The 27878-nt window shown below is 41.3% G+C and overlaps 1 long non-coding RNA gene across 1 annotated transcript; it reads left to right on the top strand.

Annotated features, from left to right (window-relative positions):
• The first annotated feature begins 1461 nt into the window (after positions 1–1461).
• LOC149457447 (uncharacterized) lies at positions 1462–26158 on the top strand. The gene is made up of 4 exons (XR_016313624.1): positions 1462–1778; positions 6507–6539; positions 9257–9340; positions 25975–26158. It is a non-coding gene; the product is annotated as an uncharacterized LOC149457447 (long non-coding RNA).
• Positions 26159–27878: the final 1720 nt, after the last annotated feature.

Genomic DNA, 27878 nt, shown 5'->3' with positions numbered 1-27878 from the left:
ATTCCTCCCATTGATACTAACGATGGGGCACTATTTCTCCCATTGATACTAATGATGGGGCACTATTCCTCCCATTGATACTAACGATGGGGCACTATTTCTCCCATTGATACTAACGATGGGGCACTATTTCTCCCATTGATACTAACGATGGGGCACTATTTCTCCCTTTGATACCAATGATGGGGCACTATTCCTCCCATTGATACTAACAAAGGGGCACTTTTTGTCCCATTGATACTAGTGATTGGACCCTATTTTTCCTCCTAATACCAATGATGGGGCATTGTTTACTCCCACTGATGTCAGGACATTTTCTTCTCCCACTGGTCACAGTCCGACCCCCTAAAGTTTGAAGGACAGTAAACCGGGTCTTTGTTTAGAAAGTTTGGAGACCCGTGATCTAAAGTTTTAAGGATTTATGTATTAAAGTCACGCTTCCTAAGTCTAAATACTAAGGGCCAGTTTACACCTGAATTGCACATGAATGCGGTCTGCATTTCTGTGCAATTCCTGTGCGGTGTGATTTTCATTCCATTTATGTGTATGAGCTGAAATCGCAATAGATGGCACCAAAAGTAGTGCATGCAGTACTTTTCAAAAACGTGACATTTGCAATCTGCGTTTCTTAGGATTATATTCACACCCGCTGCAGATCGCACGCCTAGTCGGTTTTGCATGCGTTGCGGGAAACACACACGTAATGCGGAATGAACAAGCACTAATGGCAGGAATACACGGTAAGAAAATCGACCGATCGGTCATCCAATGATCTATCGGCGTTCTTCGTTGGTCGAAATCGCGGCCCACAATAACCAATTTAAAAAAATTGTTTGGCGAGCAATACGTAGTGTTGACGTCTTCCGTACAAGTGGAAATGATGCAGTGTGCATGTGATCTTCTAGCCATGCCCTTCCGAGCGTTCAACGCCCTGCCTCCCAGAACGAGTGATTGGACATAAATCCTTGGAATTAATTGGAATAAATTGAATGAATGTATCCTTGGACATAAACATCCGGGTCATCTTCTGTTTTCGCTCATGTGTGATAGTGCTTGATAGATTTTTTTCAGAGGACCGTCATACTGACGCAAGCGAAATGAAAACATTTTTCACTGTTGTTCAACTGGATTTTTTTGTTCACAATATCGTTATCGGTTATAACATCCTGCTCGTCAATGAAGAGAAAGTCGGTCGATCTTTTCATCAACAAAATTTTTCATATGATTTTCTTAACATATATTCCTGGCTTACCTCTAGGTTCACATCTATGTGTTTACCTGCGGCCACGTTGCATGGGCACAACAGCCCATTCATTTGAATACGCTGCTACTCCTCAGTCTCCTGCAGGGAAAGAATCCCTTACCCTTTAAAAATGCAGTCGAGGAGAAAACAAACAGTACATTGGCATCATGTGCTTCCATGCATGGGACACTGCACTGCATTTTCCAATGCTTGGGGGTGCCGATAAGAATTAACAGTGCCCCCGCGTGTCTGCTAAACAGCCATGCGATTTTGCTGCGGTTGTCTCTAGGTTTGGGTATGTGATTTACACGCCCTCCCACACCCACAATATTGTGAACCGATGTCTATGCCCTTGTTAAGTCAATTGCTATTTCTTTTAATTTGTATCTTCCATCTGATATTAGCTCTAGAATGACCGGATGTCTCCTGTGGAACTTTCAAACTTGCTTTAATCCTGTCTGACTCTCCACCCACATCTCACTGGTAACCAGCTATCAACAGAACACAGTCAGATCTACGGCAGAGATAAGAACAGGTATTTCAGTGTTTTATCATACTGTCAGGATTTACTGCATGTATTACTGTGTATTTTGTGGGCTCCTTTTAAATTATCTATAGAACCTGGAGGTTTATATTAAAGCTTCATGGTAGGCGTACTTCTGCAAGGTTCAAGAATGACATCTCCTTATGTCAATTTATGGACTAAAATGTTAGCAAGTCACAAATAGTATATAAAGCAGATCTATGACCAGAGCGCCAGTAAAAGGTGCAACCCAGTTTCTGCACAATTAGGATTCTCAGTGAATCCTCTGCACACTGCTATACACCCTCACATACAGTACTTCCAGCAATCAATTGTATAAAAACAGCAATTCTTGGCTTGCATTTTTTTGCAATGCAGGTTCAAACTGGCCAAAGATGGCCATACATGTAATATACTGCCAGTCATTGCATTCTGATCTCTGACACCTGTGGCTGGCAGAATACCTGAGCAGTGATTGGCTGAAACTGATTGGCTGAGGTCATTGTTCAAACTACAAAACCACTAAAAGCAGAGGAAATCAGCGCATACAGATCCCCAAATCCTGTTAGCAAAGGGCACAAGATGAACAATAAAAAAATAAAAAGTCCAATGTCATAAGTGAGTCCATATAGCACTGGGCAAGCTCTTCTAGCTGTAGCAGGCGGATTAGTGCATGCTCCGAAACGCGTCACTTTGCATGCTGGTCTCCCATACATCATCACACTGACGCCGATGTTGCATTCCAAGGTGCACTCCAGACACCATCTTCTGAGACTTCACATGCCGGCCGGCTTTTCCGTGACATCTACAATCTCCGGTAGTGCGGACGCGGTCAGTGCAGCGAGGACTCGGCTTTCACCCTTACTACTTGAGCCTACCTTATTTTAATACAATGTGAGTGTTTTACATTGCTTCCAAATAAATACTGTAACATACTGCACTTAGAGGCGCCTTTTTCCTCCTTATTATGAAGTCATTGCTCGGCTGACTTTTTGTGCCTGGCTGCTTCAAATTCTCATTTAATGTTTGACAAGCCAGGTGGTGTCAACAGGGCCACCCTCAGCTTGAATTTCAGCCGAATCACAGGATCTGTGTATGGCCAGCTTTAAATTGATCCCTATCTGGTCATTCCCCCCCACTCTGCTTTGAATACATGCTGCCTGTTGAATACATGAACATTCACTTTCAGATTCAAGGGTTGTGTGGCTAAATATAAAGGTTTGTTGTAAAGGTTCCCACATCAGATTATCCTCACAAAAACTAAACTAATATCACTGATCGCATGTCAGTAGGTGCTCCCCATCTTTTCATTTAATCCACTGCCTTTGTCAGATTTTCTCAGCTATTCAATTTGTAGTGCTACCCCTTCCAGTGTCGTTGGTTTTCGGTCTCCCTTATTTCCTGCATAACAAAGCAACATGCATTTTCCAACTTCCTTCCAGAGTCAGTAACCAATCCATGGGCTTGTTTTTGTTCTTTTATTTGGGGATAAACAACTTGGATAGGATCTAGGGGTATATGGGATGCTCATCTTAACTTCAAAGTAATATCTCTGAAGACAAAATTCACAAGATGTAGGATCCTATACTTTCTACTCCCTATGGAGTGGCACCAGTCTCTTCACAGATAAGTAACAAAGAGTACCTTGGAGCAAGAGATTCCAAAATGGGCTTGCAGCACTGTCTCAGGGAGAACTGGTAGGTTATAGCACCTAGTAGCCCTCTTTCCTGTAGGCCCGGGGTTGTAGAGATACTCACACTGTCCTTGTGTCCCTTACCTTTGGAAAAACAGCTTTCAGGCTTTTGCTGGGCTGGTTCTTTTCCAGGCTAACAGGCTGTCCTTCCTCAGTGGATTGCTCCGGAGTCCCCTCCCAGGCTACACAGCAGCACACCTCAGCACTCCATCTTCCACTTGACTCCTCTGCTGGCCAGGCTCTCTCATTTTTATGGGCCAGTCTGCCACACTGTCAGGCCTCCTGCCTGAGATTGGTCAGACTCCCTTGAATATGCAGATCACCTCTTCCTGGCCTCAACCCACTGGCTTCTGGAAACTTCTCCCAGCTTCCAGAACCAGGGAGAGGTACCAGAAGACTGATCTGTAGAGCCCTCTAGCCTAGACTGAAGTAAACCCTCTGACTCACCCAGTGTTCTAACAAGCCTTTAGCTACACTCAAAAAACTATGTACACAAGAGGGCGCTACAAATGTTTTTCCTAATATAAGAAATTGAAAGGGGTTCTTCAGAATCCCTTCACTTCTCCATAAGAAGCCAAAGTCACCCAGCTCCTCCTCTTCTTTGTTCATCCCCCTGAATGCACTTAAAGCAGAACTTTACCCATAACAACTTGATAAAAAATAATATTCTTTAGCAAGGAACATACATTCCACGTTAATAATTATACTACCAAAATGAGTGTGTGCTGTAAATTGCCTCCAGCATTGTTCCTGTTTCTTCTTGCCTGACATTTTTCTGAAGCCCAGAGCCCCTGAGCAGAAGTAAATGTTTAAGCTGTAAGAAGATCAACCTCTAGTAGCTCTGATGTTCGGCACAGTGCCGAAAAAAGAGAGCAACTGAGCATGTGCAGAGCAGGGTGAGACAGTGTATTACTAGATTTAAAACAGTATAGTTTTTAATGTTCTACATAGGTATACCTGCAAATTGGGCCAGCCTGAATTGATCTAGCAGGACTTAATTCAGGACTTAAAGTTCCACTTTAAGGCACCATTCACACCAATGCGTTTTTTAGTGCTTTTTGCTTTTTGCAGAAATGCACTACAGTCCTTTTAACATGGTTTCCTATGGAATATGTTCACATCTATGAGCTGCAGCATTTTTGGAAAAAGTAAGGGACTTTTTTAAAGCAAAAAGCAGCATTTTGCTACAATAGATTTCAATGGAGAATCTGCTGAAATGCACGGTAGTGATATTTGACGTGTTTTGCGTTTTGCATTTTTATTCTGCCCAGCAACAAAAAAAATTCCACTTAGAAAAGAAAAAGAGCTGAACAAAACATGGTAAAAATGCATCAAAAACTTGTGTAGAAAAATGCAAAATGAACTGCAATATGCACTGTAAAATGGACAAAAAGCAAACTGCATAGGTGTGAACAGTGCCTAAGTAAGTATGATTTGCCAGGAAGGCAGTGGAGGCTTATTTACTAAAGCAATGTAAAGTGCTATACCTATAGCAACCAATCAGTAGCCACCTTGTCCTGGCCCAGGTTCAGTATGCGAATTCTAATTGGTTGTGCTGTAGATTGCTGGCCATTGCTCATTGCACCTGATTACTTGAAAATGCAAAATAAATAAGGTTATCTGCATATAGGCCAGTCTCTCCAGAGAGAGAGATATCATTTCCCCTGTACAAATCATTAGTAAGACCTCATCAGGAATATGCAGTTCAGTTTTGGGCACCAATTCATGAAAAGAACATTGGAGAACTGGAGAAAGTACAGAGAAGGGCAACCAAACTGATGAGGCATGGAGGAGATCAGCTATGAGGAGAGATTAGAGGAACTGAATTTATTCTCTCTTGAGAAGAGGAGATTAAGGGGGGATATGATCAACATGTATAATACATAAGGGGGGATATGATCAACATGTATAATACATAAGGGGGGATATGATCAACATGTATAAATACATCAATGGTTCATATAGTGAACTCGGTGTAGAGCTATTCACCCTGAGGTCATCACAGAGGACAAGTGGGGACTCATTACGTCTGGAGGAAAAGAAATGTAATCTCCAAATACGGAAAGGTTTCTTCACAGTGAGAGCTGTGAAAATGCGGAATAGACTCCATCAAGAGTTGGTTCTGGCCAGCTCAGTGGATTGTTTTAAAAAAGGCCTGGATTCTTTCTTAGATACACAGAATATAACTGGATACTAACATGTATAGGTAAAGTTGATCCAGGGAATATCCGATTGCCTCTCGGGGGATCAGGAAGGAATTATTTTCCCCTGTAGGAGCAAATTGGATCGTGCTTTGCTGGGGCTTTTTTTGCCTTCCTCTGGATCAACTGTGGGTATAGGATTATAACTTTCTTTTTTTAAATGGCTGAACTGGATGGAACTTTGTCTTTTTTCAGCCAGACTAACTATGTAACTATCATAACCTCTTATAATTCCCTGCTATAACAGTTTATAATAGGTATGCAGATAGTTTAGTCCTTTGTTATTTAGTGAATTGGTCTTCACATTGAAATATCGTCTAACTGCCTTGTCCTCTAGTAGGATTAAGAGATATGACATTTTAAGTGCCCATAGACCTTACATAATAGTCTCTTGATCCTGCCTTATTTTTCTGGATCAAGTGATGATCCAATGTCTATGAAGTAGCAGACGACGGCCTTAAGTGAACAGGATCCACAAAATGTTCATGCTCCAACTACAGCATAAGCAAATTTTTTGATGTCGATATTTAGCTGCTGACAAGCTTTTTGGAGCTTTTTCTGGAAAGTGGCCAGGAATTGTGTTTTCAAACACTCATTAGTGTCATTAACATTTGTGAGTGGTCTTTTTAAACATTTTTATTCCATCATCAGTTTCCCTAATGTATTCAGTTTTGTTTTGATTTTTTTTAATTATTTGTAGGTAATGCAGAATACCCCTGCATACCATAATTCCTGAACTTAATGTTTTTTTGACACATGCTAAATTTTGTGTTTTTCAGTTCAGTAAATCAGGCAAATTGTATATGACTGTTATATGAATTGATTGCATTTGCTTATGTTTTGCAGGCTGAGGACAAGTGACAACTTTAACACCACATGGTAAGAAGTGTTTTTACTATCATGCTATAATGAATGTTTCCCCTTACCCACACCACCGCTCTTGACCATAGTTCTCATTTTGTAAAAAGTATTTTCGGGGACTGCTTGCCAAGCCAGATATATAAGAACTCTTCGGACAATATTGACCCAGTATGCCATCTTAAGTATGTGCTTATTGTCAGGGCATTTTCTATAGGTCTAGTGTCCTAGGGATACCTGATTACAAATTTGACCAATGCATGTTTTGTTTTTTTGGCTCTGATTTCTGTGTTCCTTATAAATCCAACAAACTTTTTTTAGCACTTTAACCTTTTCCAGTCTTAGGACGTACCCATACATCCAGAACTGGAAGTGGATTAATGAGGATCAGGGTTGCAGCAGCTGCCATTATCCTGATATCAAAATTTGCAGCAGGCAATGGGCTTTCATGTAAAACTGAATGCCCTATCAAAGAGCTGCCAAATCTCTTTTATAGGGCTTGGAAGTCATAACACCCCCCCCCCGGCCACCCATTCCTGGGCTTTCCCATTTCATTGCGGATCCCGGGACCACTGCATTCTGTCAAACGATTGACCTCCGTCCAACAGACTTGTTGGAAAACTTTAATTTGGGGCATTCCTTCATCTACCTCACTTGTGTGGATGGGGAAATCCATCCAATTTTTCCATCAGAATTCTGTGCTCAGGTGCAATGCCTTGCCAATCAAAATGCAGTGGCAGGGCGCAGTGCATTGTGGGGCGCAGTCAAAGGGGTCAAAGGCCATACAATAGGTACCAAAGGGCTATATGGTTGAGCAGCTGGACCATAGAGGATTTCAGGTTGTACAGTACATTGTATACAAACACTAAGGGTGCAGTATCTATACCAGTTTTAATTAAGGCTAGGCTTACCATTCCACCCGACTTGGCCAAACTCAGGAGGCGATATATGCAAATGAATAATCTGCGCCACGAGTGTACCAGCGTGGCTCCAACAATGCATGACTTTGTACTGAAAGAATGAATGGCATATATCTATAGGTTACCATTTACATTTTATGTTACATAATTTATGTATAAAGGAAATGTTTAGCGGTTTTGTACACAATCTCTTTCTTTATTATACTAAGCACTTAACAAACACATTTAAAACCTTTCAAAATATTGCATATTAATAATTAGCATTTTCTTTTGAAACTTTAGGCAACTTTTCACGTATTCCAGGCTCTCCCTTTGCCTCTTAGATTTAAAAATCCTGTTGCTTACACAGTCCAATAGTTTAAGGGGAAACGTACCCACACAAGTGAATGTAGCGGAGGAGTGACCCCTACCTTATCAAATAGTTATTCCAGAGGTTTCAATCAGAAAAAGCCAGCTAAAAAGCTCTTTGGATAGCCCATAGTGCATGGGAATCCTTTGCCCTGTATTATATGTTCTTTTTGGATCTTTTAAAATATATACATAACATATCAGATATTAAACTTTAGTGATGTGTGTTAAAAATATTATTGAAGCAAGAAAACAAAACCATTATAGTATCTGTCCAATAGTATGTTTTCTGCATAAAATAGATGATATACACAGTATGTCACATTTGTAAACATACATATAGTTTAGTGCTTAGTGCAAGTTTCTTGTTACTGTTCACCTGGGTAATTCTTCACAGTACTAGTGACCAGTCATAGCAGGGTGTTGGATACGACATTGGCTGCTGTTGCTGTCATTTTGATCCATTTGTTCAAATGCAGAGCTTAAATTCCAACTCCAGGCAGTTTTGATTAATTGAGTTTGATGAGAATTGGGTAGAGCTACAACCTTCATTACAAATGCATTGCTGTCTGTGACATACATTGAGGTAGATTTACCCTGTGTGTGTTCGTGACATCCTTGTGACACCAGGACAAGAACTGAGGGGCTGGAGCAGCAATAATTAGCAGGCCCACAATTTAAGCTTTCCACTCTGAACTAAAGAAAAATGTACTTTTGTTGGTTACATAGTTGGAAAGGTTGAGTAACTGCACTAGTCCATCCAGTTCAACCTGTGTGAGCGTGTGTATTTAAATTTCTCCAACTTCCCATATTCCTGTATATTGTGTTCAATACAATGCCCATCTAAGAGGTTTTTTTTAAATTAGTAACATATCCTGCTGAAACCACTAATTGTGGAAGGGAGTTCCACATCCTTACCGCTTTAACAGTTAAAAAAAACCCTACACACTTTAAGGTTGTATCGCTTCCCATTCAATTTCATTGAGTGGCCACATGAGTGAACCTGAGTTCACTATTGTGTTACCTGAGACTGAAAATATTCCTCCTAATGCTGGAGCTGCCATTATGATATTTGTATATTGCTTTCATATCTCCTCTTAAGTGTCTCTTCTCCAGGGAGAATAAGTTTAATATTTGTAATTGTTCCTCATAACAGATCCTGAAGCCCTCTTATTAGGGTTGTTGCTCTTCTTTGGACTCTCCTCAGTTACAGCGCATCCCTCCCAAGGACTGCAGACAAGAACTAGACGGCATACTCAAGGTGCTGGTGTCTCTTTTACCATTGGAGAGATTTCCCGATACTGGGACAGAAAGTCAATGGAATTTTTTTAATGGGAATAGAGCTAGCAATAAAAGCTCAAGAACTGTGTCCAAAACAACAACAACAAAAAACTTTAGCTGGAGTAGAGCTTGAAACTGTGACAAAGTAATTATGGTTTAAATGTTTACTTCCTTACTGTTTTCATTCAGGATCCAGGTGAACTGAAAAGAATGAAACACAACATGGAAAAAGTGAGGATTTCAAAGGTTGAAAGGCAGAATCCATTACTGCAGGTAAGTGATCTTAAAAGAGGAGCAAGAAAGGGGCTTTATAAGGGGGTCAATGCTTGTGACGGAAACAGGTACAAGAGTTTGTTATAGGAGGCAGTCGGCAGTAAGGCCAGAGTGTCCATACTGGACACTCCATCCTCAGTGCAGTTTGGTATTGCTGAGCCTAACAAAATGAGATAGCTCCCTGCTCAGCCACTGCACCTGTCACACTGACAGGCACAGCGGCTGACTAGTTTTGTTTGGAGTGGGTGTGGCCTAATGGGGGGCTAGTTGCCCATCAGGTGTGCTTCTCTTCTGACTGACAGCTAAAGGCAGTGATGGATTCCATTGCCATTATTGGTCTGAATTGCAGCTATGGAATACATCTACTACCATCCGCTATCAATCACAAGAGAAGTGAACCTGACAGGAAACTCTGAGAGACTAGTTCCCCATCAGGTTTGCCAGCCTTGTTACAGACAGCAGAGTGGGCAGATTTCAGTGCCACTATTCAGTCCAATAGCAGCTATAGAATCTGCCCACTGTTGTCCGCTGTCAATCAAAGGGCAGGTAGACCTGATGGGGAACCAGTAGATCAGTATCCTCATAAGGTTTTACCCACTGTCCAAGTTTTAATCCATATCATTGGTTGCTAGGACACTGGCAGCCTGCATCCTAGCAACCAATAAAGCAAATACACAAAATGCAATAATAAAGTTAAAGCAGAACTAAAGTTCCGCTGTCACAAGCTGCAAGCAGGCAGGCTGTCTATTGCAATGTCTCTTCTGCAATAAAATACACCTACCTTCCTGCTCGCTGTCTTCTCCAGAATGAGCATGTGAAACTCATGCAAAACTCAGTTTACGTTGGCAGCACAGCCCCTGTGTTCTGGGATGACTGACTCTTGCACATGCGCCAGAGTGTCGTTCAGTGCCGGCCAGTTAAGATGGCCGAAGACTAGCACCCAGCAGAAGATGCCTGGTGCCAGCTAGGGACTGTTGAAGGAAAGGTAAGTTTAGCTCTGCTTTGACACACAACCCCTCCAAAAGTCTGGCCTACTGTACCCCAACTTTGAGTTGCTATTCATTACCTTCAGTTTCGTTATATACAAACTGGAGGTAGTTCTTTTTTGACACTGTAAAACTGACGCAAATAAGAAGTACATGAATCTTTTGTATGTGTTGGAATTTTTAACCAAAACTGTAGGTTCTCACAAATTTGAAATGGGACATTTTAAAGGAACCATACCCGCAGAAAAGTGTCTTAAAAGTTTTATTAAATTCTCCCCACTGTGTCTAGCTGGATAGTAAGGGGAAGGGGGTGCAGTAACAGGCAGGTCCAGCAGAGGGAAGAATGCATTTTAAATGTTTGGGGTGCAAAGGAAGCATATTTTCTTCTTGTGTTATGATGATATGATGATATGATGTTGGGGGTGGGCACAGACACAAAGGCCCTGATTTACTATTGTGCCTAGGCGCATTTCCGTGGGCGAACGTCTATTTTTCAGTGGCGACCGTCTACTTTTACCCTGCTAAGAGATTTACTAAAGAGAAGCGTCAACAAGTAGACGCCAAATCGAATTTACTAATGAGACACAGACCAGGAATCAGACTCAAAAAGCAAACTTGCTAAGAGGCACGTCTAACACCATGAGAAATCACTGCAGAAACATGTTCACATTGAAATTTGCTTTGCCAAATATCAGGACTTCACTTTAAACAATATCTTCAATCAATATAAACCCTTATAAACCTCAAAAAGTCAATACTTTCTCCCTAGAAAGTGCAATAATATATATACAACCTTTTTGTAAATTATAAAAATAAATTAATAAAATAAAATAAAAATCAATTTTCAAATTACAAACATATAATGTGCAACAAAATCCCATAGATCCAAAAATGTCCAAAAAGAAGTCCAAATAGTGTCCACAAATATCCCAAATGTATTCACTCTTTTCCTCCACTGAAAGGATTGGCTGCTATTTCATCCAAAACGCACCTCCCTAGGGGAGTGACGTCAAGGCACACGTACGTAGACCGGAAGTGTCGCCGCGGCCATTTTGTTGGTTTGAAACACATGATGTTTCGTTGGAGAAGTTTCTAACCATGTCTGGAGCTGATATTTCTAATTTTACATGTAAGTGTTGCATAAAAAGTGATTTATATACTTGAAACACTAGCCCTGAGACCCTGTTTATCTCTCTGAGGACCTTGGAAAGAAAATAATTAACTTGGAAGATGACGTGGAAGAACATTATTCCATAATAGTGTCTGAGCATTTTCAATACTCATAAGAGGGTAATAGTACCTAGTACTACTGTGTGCTGGTTGATGGTAGACACTGACTTGCAGTGATCACAGAGTGTTCACAGTTTGATGTGTGTGATTATATGCACTATAAGGAATTAATTTAATATATACATTTATTTATTTATTTATATATATATATTTTTTTTTTTTTTTCGTTATAAGTCTTTGAAGTATATTTTGGTTGCACGGGGTGATTATTGTTATTTTTATTATTATTGAGGTAATGCACTAGATATTTTTATATCTTATTTCGAGGTGCGTTTTGGATGAAATAGCAGCCAATCCTTTCAGTGGAGGAAAAGAGTGAATACATTTGGGATATTTGTGGACACTATTTGGACTTCTTTTTGGACATTTTTGGATCTATGGGATTTTGTTGCACATTATATGTTTGTAATTTGAAAATTGATTTTTATTTTATTTTATTAATTTATTTTTATAATTTACAAAAAGGTTGTATATATATTTAAACAATATCTGCCATTTCCAAAAAAATTTAAAATGTGTTAAAAATTGATTTTTTTTTAAGCAAGTCGATGCTGATATAAATGCGCATGTGCAGAACACATTTTAGATGTCCTCTGTGGGCGCTTGCTTTTTAGACGCTGCTCAATAGTAAATCTCTGGCTGGATTCCTCTGACAGCTGGCACTCGATCGCCTCTACCGTGTTTAACAAACAGCACTAGGCATATCTTTATGTATTCTAATTAGATTTCCTTATTTCTATTGATTCTATTTTTGTTTCTTATCCTTTATAATTATTTCTCTAATGATTTTACTTATTTCGAAGGTCTAGATAATATTTATTTTGACAGCTGAATGTAAAAATAAAGGTCTGCAATAAATAAAAAATTCCTGGGGTCCCCCCTCCCATCAATACCAAGCCCTTCGGGTCTGGTATGGATATTAAGGGGAAACTCCACGCCGAAATTAAAGAAAAAACAGCGTGGGGTTCCCCCTAAAATCCATACCAGACCCTTATCCGAGCATGCAGCCCGGCAGGTCAGGAAGGGGGGGGACGAGTGAGCGCCCCCCCTCCTGAACCATGCCAGGCCACATACCCTCAACATGGGGGGGTGCTTTGGAGCAGGTGGGCTCCCCCCCCAAAGCACCTTGTCCCCATGTTGATGGGGACAAGGGCCTCTTCCCCACAACCCTGCTTGGCCAGTGCTTGTGGGGGTCTGCGGGTGGGGGGCTTATTTTTACCCAAGAGGCCCTTGTCCCCATCAACATGGAAACAAGGTGCTTTGGGGGGGGAGCCCCCCTGCCCCAAAGCACCCCCCATGTTGAGGGCGTGTGGCCTGGTATGGTTCAGGAGGGGGGGGGCGCGCACTCACCCCCCCCTTTCCTGAGCTGCCGGGCTGCATGCTCGGATAAGGGTCTGGTATGGATTTTGGGGGGAACCCCACGCTGTTTTTTCTTTAATTTCGGCATGGAGTTCCCCCTTAATATCCATACCAGACCCGAAGGGCTTGGTGTAGATGGGAGGGGGGACCCCACGCCGTTTTTTGTTTACATTTTGGTGTGGTGTTACCCCTTAATATCCATACCAGACCCGAAGGGCTTGGTGTGGATGGGAGGGGGGACCCCACACCATTTTTTGTTTACATTTTGGTGCAGAGTTACCCCTTAATATCCATACCAGACCCAAAGGGCTTGGTGTGGATGGGAGGGGGGACCCCACGCCGTTTTTTGTTTACATTTTGGTGCGGAGTTACCCCTTAATATCCATACCAAACCCGAAGGGCTTGGTGTGGATGGGAGGGGGGACCCCATGCTGTTTTTTATTTATTATGGTGCTGGTTTTTAAATGTAATTCTCCCTTTTTTTTCTTCACTGTAGCTCAGAAATTCACCTGTCACTTCCCCCAGCTAAAAGAGAAAGTTTTCTTGGAATTTATATCCCTAAAGGAAACAATGTTTACTTTGAGTTTATTAAAAGATACAAAGTTTTCTGTAACTTCGGGGAAAATGACTTCTAAGCTTGTGAACTATAGTGAAGAAAAAAAAAAGGCTGGCATTTGCATTTGAAAATCAGCGCCGAAATACACTTTGTATTGCGAAAAAAAAATATTAACAATTGTGTAAACCGAGGAATTATTTTCAATGGATTTTAATTCGTAAACCAAAAATTCCGTTAACTGAGGCATTGGTAAACCGAGGTACGCCTGTATTAATATTGCAATCCTTTGTATTGGAATACAAGGAACCAACATACATCAGAATTGGCAACATAGCACAACATTTGTGTCACAGTGGAGATATCTGGCTAGTTACACTGACCTTGCCCAGGGACCTAGGATTGATTCACACCACAGAAATACAGGCAGGATTAGTGTTCAACAGCTCCATGGATTAGTGGTTAGCACTACTGCCTCATAACGCTGGGGTTGCCGGTTTGAATCCCAATCACGCTAATGAATTTGGATGATCTCTGTGTGACTACTCTTACATACATGTGCTGGTGGCAGCATCTTTGCTTTCTGTCTAAATGATCCCTAGAATGTGAATTAGAATGAGGCCTTGTCTGTTCAAACACCTTTAAAGTTGTACCTTATGTGAATGTCAAACGATGGGATGAGATAAGAGCCTGGACTAACGATTGATTTGATAATGCTGGTTTGCACTCCACCTCCTTTTGGGAAAGTTTGTCAAACCATGAGTAGAGTGAGCGAGAGAGAGAAAAGGATTAAAAAAAAATTAATAAAATAATGGCATGGAGTCCCCCCCGCAAATCCATAACAGACCCTTATCTGAGCATGCAGATACCGCATGCCTTCAAAGATTTATTTCCTTTGTTGAACTGCCTGCTTGGTTCACACTAGATGCGATTTAAAATTGTGCTTTTTGTTGGCAATTTCACCGTGTTTTCCAATGAGTTATTGAATTTTCCATTGTGTTTTGCACTGCGGTTTCTATTGTAGTCTATGTATGAAATCGCTACAAAATGCTGAAAAAGGTAGACAAGAACGACGTTTGAAATTGTGCTGCAGCAAATCGCTTATGTTAAGACACTCACATCCACACTCATTAGATCCGATATCAGGTACAATTTCAATTCCCAAATCGCACCTGAAATCATGCACCCTGGATGCGACTTGGCATGCGATTTGCAAATCGTATGCCAAGTCACACCCTATTGTCTGCTATTAGAGCAGTCATATGGGTGCATTTCCGACACTGATTTCTAAAGTAGTACATGTAATACTTTTGTGGTGATTTGCATAGATATCTGTGTCAGATGTCTTGCAAATCGCAAGGAAATCGGCATCTTCACTGTACGTCGCACAATTTTCAAATCAGCTTTGATGTGACCGGGGTGTAAGGCCTTTTTATGTTTGATTTCCTGAGTGTTTTTCCGATTTATGGGAAATGCCGCATACTAGCAAAAGTGAATTGACATTTTCAGTATTGCATGCGAGATGTGGTCATGTGACTGCCTTAACTCCTGCGATAATCTGGAGTGAATTGTGCCCATAGGGCCAAGAAATATTGCCAATAGGGTTCCCTTTCACATCCCTGTTCAATGTTCTGTTGTATGCTGCAGAGGTACACGTCACTGTGGCTTTCTTTCTGACTCTGATTTGTGGGGCCTGTATACCAAGGGTTAACACAGGTGGGAAGAGAATTAATCAGGTGCAGACACTTTCTCTGATGAAATGAATGACAGTGGTGGTTGTGGCCTACCTTATATAAAGAGATGCAGTAGTGGCTGGTTTTTGCCTTGTACAGGCACATTATTTCTGAAAGTCCTTGGCTGTGGTGGTTTGGCGAGGAAGAGATATTGTGGTGAATTGCCCCAGGCCACACTCACACTGTGTTTTGATGTGGGCTGTAATTGTTTTGCATGTTCTTCCTTCTAAGGTGTGTTTGTGTGTTATTGTACAATGATTGTGTGTTTATTATCTTTGCATTGTAATGCTAACACATGTCCATTGCTCTGCTCTTCCAAGTTTGCTTTATTTAGAATGAAATGCAGTTTTCAGACAAACATGATGAGAAATGTATGTGTGGGGGATTTGGGGAGGTGGGAGGTGTTATTTTGGCATGTATGCATTTTTATATTGATATTTTGATCTGCAGCTTGTTTTGTGGATAAGCCTAAGTGATTCATATTAACCGTTTGTTTCCTGCTGTAACCTGCGAAAGCACAGTTCATTAGAAGTATAGTCTTTTAGATTGTAAGCTCTTATGAGCAGGACCGTTCTATTTTAGCAACATCAATCCTGCTTTTTTTTTTTTTTTCACCAAGATATTGAATGTACCTTCTTGTTGCTGCTGTCCAAATAAATGTGGAATGTGTATTTGATCAATACACATTTGGACTATGTATTTTTGGGGGATTATTTCATGTTCTAGTTGAATGTAGCACAGTTGCTAAATGGTTAGCATTTCCACCTGGCAGTACTAGGGTCGCTGGTTCAAATCCCAACCATGGCACCTCCTGCCTGGAGTTTGCATGTTCTCCCTGTGCCTGTGTTTCCTCCAGGTACTCTGGTTTCCTCCCACACTCTAAAGACATGCTGGTAGGTTAATTGGATCCTGTCAAAATTGGCCCTAGTATATGTATGAATGTAAGTTAGGGCCCTTAGATAGTATGCCCCTTGAGGGTTAGAGACTGATGTGAATTTACCACATATACATGTAAAGCACTGTGTAGATTGACAGCGCTACATAAGTATCTGAAATAAATGTACTAGCACCCCTAACACTTATTTTTGCTAGCTATATAATATGCCCAAATCTTCCTTGTTAGAGTGCACATATGCAGGTATGTCCAAACTAACAAACCAAAAGCCCCCTATTGCACCAAGACTGTTATGTACCAATGAATAGGTCGTGTTCAATGTCCAGCTAGCTATTCTTTTTCTACAATCCTCTTAACAGTAATAAATTGGGCCCCCAATTTATGTTGACCTTGGGCCTTTACCAGCAAATATATATTTGCCAATGTCATATACACAGTAGAGTGCAAGCATACAGTCACCAATGCCAAATCCACAATAGAACTGCAAACATATATTTGTGAATGTTATATACACAATGGAGCCGCATGTAAAATTGCTATGGTGCACAAATAAACGCCAAGACGGCTGTTGGAGGCACTAGAGAAGCTGTCATACCGGAAATACGCCATGACGTTGGCGGAAGAACGTTTGCACACACCCGGAAGTGTGAGTTGATGGGAGTGTAGTTAGGAGAGTTTAGTGGTAATTTGCAAGTCTATTCTTTAGTTTTGTGAATTGTTCTTTTGTGGATTTCCAGACCACATCTGGACATGGCAAGATCGCTGTTCTCCACCAAGGAACTGATCCTCATTTGCCGGGGAAACATTACTAATAATTGTATTTTCAGTTGAAAACATGTCCAATTCCAAGATCCATTGAGGTACATAACAGAGGTTCAAGGTTCTTCCTAACTATACAGGTGGCACAGACACAAGCATACACCCAGGGCCACTGATAGATATCACGGGGTCCCGTACAGCATACCTGACAGCCCCCCACCACCAGAGAAAATATCCAAATTATATTTATGGTAAAAATACACTAAAAACATTATTAATTGATATAATCCCAACCATATTCCTGTGAAATCTAAATGGTAAAACTGTACTGAGTTCATAGATAAAGCTGTGTGTGTAATTGAGGTCTTGGGGCTCATTCACATGGGTGCTGTGGCCTGTAGAGTGGGAATCAGTGGTTTGTTTTTGTGGCTATTGCCGTTTGCAGGCAACCTATGTTACACAATGGAAATGCTGCAGGTTATAATTTGACAAGCATATGGGTGCAGGTGTACAGCCCTGAACACAGACAGTGAGCATTCAGGGCCACTTCCCCATACCTTCACACCTGTCAGATGACAACCTGTGTTCCTACAGCTGCTATGTCCCCGTAGTGTAACAGGTGGCTCCAGTCACATGAACAACCCCCTCATTCATGCTGTACAGGCCAGAGGACCTGTGTGAATGGGCATTTTTTACTTTTTTTTTCCTCAGCTCATTAATTTCATTGGGCTGCCTAATGTGTGGGAACATGCAAAAATCCTGCAGGCATGTTTTTGTAAAAGTGTGTTGCACCTAACCGCACAGTAGTGTGGTGCCATGCGTTTTTGTGGCTGTGAATGCATCTGTGTTTACTAGACATGTGGAGGGGCAATTAAGTTTTCATCATGGTACCTGCGCACATCTGCAGAGGGTATTGCATTTCTTTGCTGTGCTGGACAATGCGTGCTCTTGCATGCATTTCTGCACCACAAATGGTGTGAACAAGTCCTAAGGGCCAGTTCACACTATAGAAACAGTCTAGATGTGTTCCAGATGCGTTTTTGCATGCACTTTTTTGATGCATGTTTAGCGTGTTCCAGAGCATTTTGGATGCTTTTTTGATGTGTTCCAGAGCATGTTGGATGCGTTTTTGATGTGTTCCACTGCATTTTGGATGCGTTTTTTGTGTGTTCCAGTGCATTTTGGATGTATTTTTGGTGTGTTCCAGTGCAGTTTGGATGCGTTTTTGACGTGTTCCAGTGCATTTTTTTATGCATTCCAGTTAATTTTTTTCCACTCTCTTTTTCTAAAATTGAATTAGGGACATGTGCGTTTTAGTGCATTCCAGGGCGTTTTACTGCATTCCAGTACAGTTCTATGCATAAACAATGCAGCCTGTTTGACTTTTTTGGCAGCACCTGCAACACACTGGAACTGCAAGCGCTGATGTGAACTATGACATTGACAACCATATAACCTTCTTTCTGTGCGTTTTGGATACAAAAAAAGCAACTGAAACACATGTAGTGTGAACTGGCCCTAAAGGGTTTTATAGGTCAGGGAACGGGACTGACCAGGAATTGTGAATTCAATCAGACTAGTGGTGAGATACAATCAGGAATCGTATAATAATGTGAGATCTGAGCTGGAGGTGATAGGAAATGAGACACATTAACAAGATCAATAAATAAATAGTTAAATAAAAAAAGTGGGGCGGGGATACACACATTTGCAGATGGAACAGGTGATGACAGGGGGGGTGGGGGAGGGGGTCAAGTTGTATAAGGAGACAGGTTTAAGGGCTCGTTCACACTTGACTTTATTTCTAACTCTTACCAAACGCCCCTATAGCGTTTGACAGGTGTTTGGGAAGCGGTTTTTACGCTCCTCAAACGCCCTATGTCCGGTTTTGAGGCATGTGATAAGCATTTACCAAGTGTTAAAACTGCACCACAAATGCCTGTAATGAAGTTAAATGGTATTGAAGCTCCAAAAATGCCTCGCAAACATCTGCTAGGCATTTGAGGAGCGGCACCATAGACTTGAATGGGAGGCTTCAACTCCTCCTGACTCAACAGGAGGCGCCAGTTTTGCCATGATGCAATGCTAACGCTTCAGTGTGAACAGCACTGTGTGCTGCCATGTGCAGAATTTTCATAGGCGTTTGAGAAGCGTAAAAAACGCTTCCCAAATGCCTGTCTGATGCCTGCTGACAAAGCTAGTGTGAACGCAGCCTTAGAGAAAATAAAGTTGTAATGAAATATAAACAGAAGGAAAATTGAAAATTTCAAACTTGTCAGAAGAAAAGGACACAGGTAAGATTCACTCCCTTTCCACTTTCTAGTCAGTAGCCAAAATCTTAATTAATTGAACCCTGGAAATTGATCTCCATATTTTGGGCATTCACAAATGTCAAGGAGCTTACAATCTAATGCAGGCCATAGATGGGTCAAAAATCGGCCAGAAAAAAAAAATCGACCAATTTTTGCACTGTTAGTGGGTTAATTGGTCGGCCATTTAATCGGGGTTTTGGCACATTTTTTTTTTCTATTGGTAGAGTTGGGAAGAAGAAGAATTCCAGTCTGCTATTATATTTTACATGAAAAGTCTTGCGGCTGCAACAATGTATCTATTTGTATCCAAATAAAAACATCTGTATCCGAAATGGATACAATGTTGCAACCGCAATACTTTTCATGTAAAATATAATAGCAGAGCTCTCTGCAAGGGACAGAAGTAAAAATGCCGGCCGTAGACGGACGAAAATCAGACGATTTTTTGCTGTTGGTGGTAACGTCGGCCGATTGAACAACCGATTTTTTGTTTTTTTAAGAAATGGCTGTTTTTTTACATATTCTAGGCCCAATTAACCTCAACAGCATGTCTTTGGAGTGTTGGCAGAAACACACCCATGCAGAGAAAGCATGCAAACTGAGATGCAGCCATGACTGGGATTAGAACTCATGACTCATGTGCTGTAAATTCTGAGTTCTAACCACTAAGCCACTGTAGGAAATAGAGTTTGTGCTGCAATGTAGAATAGTTATATTGTTTAAAAATAATGATAAAGCGAGCGCTGGTCAAATTATATAGACTACTAAAATGGTATTACACAAGATCAATATAAATATAGGTATAGATATGAAGGTAGCAGCTAGCACTCAGGGTACTGTCAACAGTTCCAGAATATAAATATGTTAAAATAATAGTGCAGTGCTATAAATGCATGTTATCAATCATCAACGCATGTAAAATCCAAAAAGTGCAATAATTTATTTATTTTAGGTACTTTTATAGTGCTGTCAATTTATGCAGTGCTTTACACATATATTGTACATTCACATCAGTCCCTAACCCTCAAGGGGTGTACAATCTAAGGTCCCTAACTCACATTCATACACTAGGGCCAATTTGGACAGGAATCAATACACCTACCTTTGGAGTGTGGGAGGAAACCTATGCAAGCACAGGGAGAACATGCAAACTCCATGCAGGATGTGCCATGGTCAGGAATCAAACCCATGACCCATTTACTGCGAGGCAGATGTGCTAACCATTAAGCCACTGTGCTGCCCATTAATGATGATTTAAACTGGTAAATGGTGCTAAAAAAAAGTTCATATAATCATTCCTGAATAATGGAATGTCCTTCGTGTCAGAGTACCAACTCAGAGAGTGCCTATGAATGGCACGTGTGGTTTATCTGCGACGAACAGTAGTGCATGAACTCGTGAAAGGTAAACCACCCTTGGGGCGTGTGTATTACACTATTAGGCACCTTTCTGGCTCCTGTGGCTGAGCTAATTCCTCCCCTTACCATTTTGGCACCCACCCTGATGGATGGATGGATGGATGGATGGAGCTGGATGACTAACCCATAGCTGCCAGCATACCGCTGCACCCCCAGATGTGTGATGTGTACAACCCATGTGCATTAATACCTTAACATAGAATAGTTACATGATTAAAGAGAAGGAAGCTATATCATTATATTGGGAACTTAGAACTAGACATTCCAAATTATTTGAGATATAAGTGTGAAAATGTTTAACATTTGAAAATAGAATGTATGACATTCATTAGTAAATGCATTAGTTGTCTGATCATTTTGGAAAAACAGCAAAAAAAAAAAAAAAAAATTATAATATAGGTGTACTTTTTATGTTACATTCTAAGTATTCTCTAATGCAAACAGGAAAACGCCAAGGCTACAAAGCCCGCGCTTGTGCGCCATCTAGCGAACATATCCGGTATTGCACCTAAAAATGTGCCAGACACAATTCCACATTTACTAATAGTAGACGTTCCTCAATTAGATTGCTACACGCCTCTCAGAAGACTGACAGGTCTTGATTGATTTAACCACTTGCCTACCAGGCACTTATACCCCCTTATTTACCAGGCCAATTTTCAGCTTTCAGTGCTGCCGCACTTTGATTGACAATTGCGCGGTCATGCAACATTGTACCCATATGAAATTTTGATCATTTTTTTCTCACAAATAGAGCTTTCTTTTGGTGGTATTTAATCGCCACTGGGCGCTTTACTTTTTGCGCTAAAAATAAAAAAAGTGTAAAAAATTTGAAAAATAAAAGTTTCTTTGTTTCTATTATAAAATTTTTCAAACAGGTATTTTTTCTCCTTCACTGATGTGCGTTGATGAGGCAGCACTGATGGGCACTGATAGGCGGCACTGATAGGCAGTACTAATGAGGTGGCACGAATAGGCGGCACTGATAGACAGCACTAATGAGGTGTCACGGATAGGCGGCACTAATATGCAGCACTGATAGGCGGCACTGATAGGTGACACTGATGATGGGTACTGATAGACGGCACTGACTGGCATCACTGCTGGGCACTGACTGGCGGCACTGACTGGCACAACCCCTGGGCACTGACTGGTGGCACTGACTGGCAGCACTGCTGGGCTGCACTGGTGGGTGGCACTGGGGGGCAGCACTGGTGGGTGGGCACAGGTGGGTGGCACTGGGGGGCACAGGTGGGTGGGCACAGGTGGGTGGCACTGCTGGGCACAGGTAGGTGGCACTTCTGGGCACAGGTAGGTGGCACTGCAGAGTGGCACAGGTGGGTGCACTGCTGGGAACAGGTGGGTGCACTGCTGGGCACAGGTGGGCGGAGCTAGTGGGCGCACTGCTGGGCACAGGTGGACGGAACTTGCGGGCGGCACTGCTGGGCACCGATCATCAGGGCACTGATCATCAGTGCCCTGATGATCAGTGTCGATCCCCGCTCTGACAACTGCCGGTTCCCGGCAGTACTTTCCTCGCGATCTGACAGCGTGAGGAAAGTGCAGCCGAGAACCGGCACTTGCATTTCCCTCTGATCAGCGTGTCATTGGACACCGCTGATCACGTGGTAAAAGGCCGCTGTGATTGGCCTTTTACCACATCACGTGATTAGCTGTGTCCGTAGGACACAGCGATCACGGAGATCGCCGGGTGCGCTCCCCCTGGGGCGCGCAGGAGAGCGCGTTCTGGGAGGACGTCATATGACGTCCACTCAGAACTGGCCGGCCGCAGTGCAGCCGTCATTCGACTATCTGCGGTTGGCTACTAGTTAATTGAGTCTGCCTGAATGTTCAGAGTCTGCTGGTAGACTCAAGTCTTAGTAAATCAGGGCCAAAGTGACCCCAGTGATTCTCTAGCCTAAAAAACCCTCAAACTTGTATGCCATATGTTCTTAACAATTAGTTGGGTTTGTTCAATAAACAGATCGATAATCAATAGCAACCAATCGTAATTTCATTTACTAAATCCATACTAGTGCAAAATGGAATCTGGACAGTTGTATGGGTACTCTGTTAATTCCCTGCAATGTTTTAAGTCAAAATTTGTTACAGTTGTTAACTTAATATTGAGACCCGCTGCAGATCACAACTTTAGTGCATCTTGAACTCAGTGCAGGAAACATGCATGGAGCTGGGCCTTACAGTTTTACATGTGAATAATCCATCCTGTATGAAAACCAATGCAGCAGGAGATCTAACACCAACCATATATGCAATTATATAAAGTTTATCACAATGAAAGCATTGTAATACCTGCAGAAATTGATTGTGCTATATAAGTACCCGTTATAAATAAATAAATACATTTCCAACTCTTACTTGATATTTACTCTTGGCAATAAAGAAACTGTTTTCATGGGCAGCACAGTGGCTAAATGCTTAGCACTTCAGCCTGGAAGTACTATGGTTGTTGGTTTGAATCCCAACCATGGGCAGCACAGTGGCTAAATGGTTAGCACTTCCACCAACCATGGCACCACCTGTCTGGAGTTTGCATGTTCTCCCTCTGCCTGCGGGTACTCCAGTTTCTCCCACACTCCAAAGACATGCTGGTAAGTTAATTGGATCCTATCTAAATTGCCCCTAGTATGTGTATGTATGAATGTGAGTTAGGGACCTTAGATTGACACCCCTTGAGGGTTAGGGACTGATATGAATGTACAATATACAGTTGTGTTCAAAATAATAGCAGTCAGACATCACTAACCTGATCAATCACTGTTTTTGGTAGAAATGATATTTCTACATGGCAAATAATTTAGTAGCAGGTGTAGTAGAGTAATAGAAATCCAACAGACCCAACAGTCATGACATGCATGCTGCTGTTTCTGTGTAATTGAATCACTAATTGAAAGGGGCATGTTCAAAATAATAGCAGTGTAGAGTTCTATTAGTGAGGTCATTCATTCTTTGAAAAACAGGTGGCAATTATTGCCCTTATTTAAGGAAGGAAGGCAGCAAATGTTGTACATGCTGGTTACAGTGCATTTCTCTCTGACATTCTGAGGAAAATGGGTTGTTCCAGACATTGTTCAGAAGAACAGCGTATCTTGATTAAAAAGTTGATTGGAGAGGGGAAAACATATAAAGAAGTGCAGAAAATGATAGGCTGCTCAGCTAAAATGATCGCAAATGCTTTAAAATGCCACCCAAAACCTGAAAGACGTGGAAGAAAGCGAAAAACTACCATTCGAATGGATAGAAGAATAGCCAAAATGGCAAGGACTCAGCCAACAATCAGCTCCAGGAAGATCAAAGAAGGTCTAAAGTTACCTGTGAGTACTGTTACAATTAGAAGACGCCTATGTGAAGCCAAGCTATCTGCAAGAAGCCCCCGCAAAGTCCCACTGTTGAAAAAAAGACGTGCTGAAGAGGTTACAATTTGCCAAAGAGCACATTGACTGGCCTAAAGAGAAATGGCGCAACATTTTGTGGACTGATGAAAGTAAGATTGTTCTTTTTGGGTCTAGTGGCCGGAGACAGTTTGTCAGACGACCCCCAAACACTGAATTCAAGCCACAGTACACTGTGAAGACAGTGAAGCATGGTGGTGCAAGCATCATGATATGGGGATGTTTCTCATACTACGGTGTTGGGCCTATTTATCGCATACCAGGGATCATGGATCAGTTTGAATACATCAGAATACTTGAAGAGGTCATGCTGCCTTATGCTGAAGAGGAAATGCCCTTGAAATGGGTGTTCCAACAAGACAACGACCCCAAACACACCAGTAAACGTGCAACATCTTGGTTCCAGACCAACAAGATTGACGTTATGTAGTGGCCAGCCCAATCCCCGGATCTTAACCTCCCTGGCGGTATTCCCGAGTGTAGCTCGGGGTAAAATTTCAGTACCACAAGCGGTAACCCCGAGCTACATTCGTGCTTACCATGCGGCTTTGCTCAGGGATTCCCTGCAGCGCTTACCTTGTCCTTCGCTCCCGCGATGTGTCCCCTGCAGCGTCCCCGGCCATCTCCTCCGGCCGATGCCAGCATCCGGCTTCCGTGTTCCTGTCCCTGTGACGTCTGGATGTACGCGCGCTGGAACAGGCGGCAAATTTGAAAGTTTTAAAAAATGTCATTTTTTTTAAAAACGATTATTACATAGCAAAACATTGCTGTTTCAAAGCATTTCACATTTTGTCCCTACTGCTTTGTCCTGTGCCCTGCCTGCATTTTGACTGTTCTTTCTGTTGGAAACTGGGAAAAGTCCATGGCGTCCAAAAAGTGTCCCTTTAGGTCAAAATCGGTTTTAGACCAGCTAGAGAACAGCGATAGTAAATCAGAACCACTTGCAGAATTGTGATTTGTGGGGAAATTCGTCATCAGACACTGAAAACGATTCTGCGACTTTGCTCATCGATGTGCGAACTTTGCTCTATATTTCAAATTTCAGTGTTTTTGGTTTGATTATATTATTGAATTGAATTTATTATTATTATATTATTATTTTTTATGATTATTAAATTATAATTTATGATTTCGTGTTTCAAGTTTTATCATATCCGGAATGTTTACTAGACTCTTGTTCGGACTGATTTCAGTCCTAAAAATGACAGGCCTACAATAAAAAAATGACATATTACTCCATAAAACTCCATGCAAAATAATGGTACCGCTTTCAGCACCAAAAATCTGAAATAATCATACTGCCAGGGAGTTTAGTCCAATAGAAAACTTGTGGGGTGACATAATAAAATGCAGTTTCTGAGGCAAAACCAAGAAATAGAGAAGAACTGTGGAATGTAGTCCAATCATCCTGGGCTGGAATACCTGTTCACAGGTGCCAGAAGTTGGTTGACTCCATGCAACACAGATGTACAGCAGTTCTCAGAAACAGTGCTTATACAACTAAATATTAATTAAGTGATTCAAAGGAAAGCAAAATCTTCAAACATTTTTCAGTTTATATAGTGAATGTTTGAGTTTGTAAAGAAGAATACAAACACTGCTATTTTTTTGAACAGTCTAATATTCACTTTTCTTCAATTATTTTAGAGGAACAACACAAATTTGATATATTTTTCTTCATGATTTGATTTGGAATAGAATGTGTAGTGTTCCCAATGCATTTGTGTGTATGGAAATAAAAGCTATTAGAAGGATTTTGAGCTTTCACTTTTTTCAACACACTGCTATTATTTTGAACACAACTGTATATGTAAAGCACTGTGTAAATTGACAGCGCTATATAAGTACCTGAAATAATAATCTTTTGGTTTCGAAGTTAATAACATAAACCTGGATCCCCCTTTGTTGTCTTCCAGGGGCTGTCTCGAGGAGACCGTCGTTACATGTTCAGCATCATTAACGTGTATGATCCAACCCCAGCAAGGAGGCGGTTATACTACAAGCACAAAATGGTCTGCAACAGGACCCTGTCTTACTAACCTTCCTAATAGTAATATAATAAATCAACATTCCTAATAAACAGCAATGAAATTACTACAATTGTTAAACTGAAATGGACATATTTGTTAAAAGGAGTAGGGCATCCAATTACCTAAATTTCCTTTCTGCAATAACAAAGTAAAACCATTTTAATGTGAGCTGAGCCCCCAGATATACTTCAGTTGAAGTGTATATCAAAGCAAAATCAAATACAGGACATCTCTGCAATACACGCTTATTTCCTGTATTTTATCCCTTTTATCCTGCAAGTACAGAAAAATACCTGTTGGTTTGCCTGAAACATACTCATTTCCATTTGACCTTCGCCAGTGCTGACATCTTTGCCCAGGTTCGGGATCTTTAGTCATCTTAAAGCAGACCTCCAGCTGACCCCCCCCCCCCCCATTTTTTTTCTTGCCCCGCTTACCTAAAGGTGGTATCTGCACATTTCAGATACTCACCCATTCAGAGGATCCAGCATGGTCCCACTGAGATCCTCTCATGCCTTGCCATCATTAGGTCCCGTGCCACCATCATCGAGAGACCCGATGGCTCTTTAGGATAGGGGGGCAGGCCTCTCGATGACATGCGGTGAGGCCCACTCACTCCTCCTTCTTTCCTCTATGGAAGGCTATGCCTCCTGGGATATGTGACATGCATATCCCAGGAGGCACAGCGGGCAAATGACATGCATGGGGAGGTGGGGCCAGAATTTTTCTGAAAAAAACAAACAAAACAAAAAAACAGCGCAATACATCTGCAGGGTGAGAGGAGGGGTGGAAAGCAAGCAACATGTGGAAGAGGGTGAAGATCCACTTTAATTGGCCACTCCAGGGTGACACAACTCCAAGATTTTTGACAACAGCAGCAGAACTGAACTTTTAAAGTTTTTATGATTGTTGGAGTATATAAATAATCTAAAGGAGTCCCCAAACTCTTCAGCTCCTCCACCCATTCAAGATATTTTATATTGTCCATTAACCCCTAAACGTTTATTATATGAAATTAATTTAATAAATAATACGTTATACTATAAATAATAATATTCTCAGTAATACTGTGGACACTTCCTCTTGGTATCAGCAGGATGAAATTCAAATGCCCAGCCATCAGTCCTTTGGCACCACTCATATGCATCTCTTCTATGGGTGTACTCACTGGCTTACCAACGAAGTTTAAAGCAGTATTAAACCCAAAATCAAATATGTAACGTATTGCAGTTTACTGATCATTAGATGTGGTGGCTGCATCAGTTTTCCTTTTTAAGGCTTTTATCCCCTTTTTCACCTGGTGATCTGATCAGTAATAAACCTCCTGTATTAAAATGCCTCCACTCTGGATCAATGAGCACAGGAGGCAAAATTGGACAGCAGCATTGTCAGTCTAGGGGGAGGGGAGATGTACTAGCAGTTTTAAATACGCTGACAAATTTAAGCCAAACTCCAGCTATTACTTTTTGAAAACCACTTCAGCTCCAGGCTATTTCTGGCACTTTTTGTTTTCATTTTAAAATCAGTATTTTTTGCTCAAAAATGTAATAGAACCCCAAACATTATATTTTTTTTAAAGCAAAGGCTCTAGAGAATAAAATGGTGGTTTTTGTGTTTATGTCAGAAGATATTTCTGCAGTGGTTTTTCAAGCTAAATTTTTGGGAAAAAATAAACTTTTTTAATTTTATTGCAAAAAAACCACAATACATAACCCAATTTTTTGTAAAATATAAAAGATGATGTTCCGCTGAGTAAATAGATAACAAGCATGCCACGCTTTAAAATCGAG

Source organism: Staurois parvus, unplaced genomic scaffold (genome assembly GCF_062004578.1).
Source record: "Staurois parvus isolate SC_StPar_1 unplaced genomic scaffold, SC_StPar_1.0 ptg000320l, whole genome shotgun sequence".
NCBI classification, from domain to species: domain Eukaryota; kingdom Metazoa; phylum Chordata; class Amphibia; order Anura; family Ranidae; genus Staurois; species Staurois parvus.
Note: the sequence above shows the minus strand (reverse complement) of the source record. Positions and strands in the feature narration are given on the sequence as shown.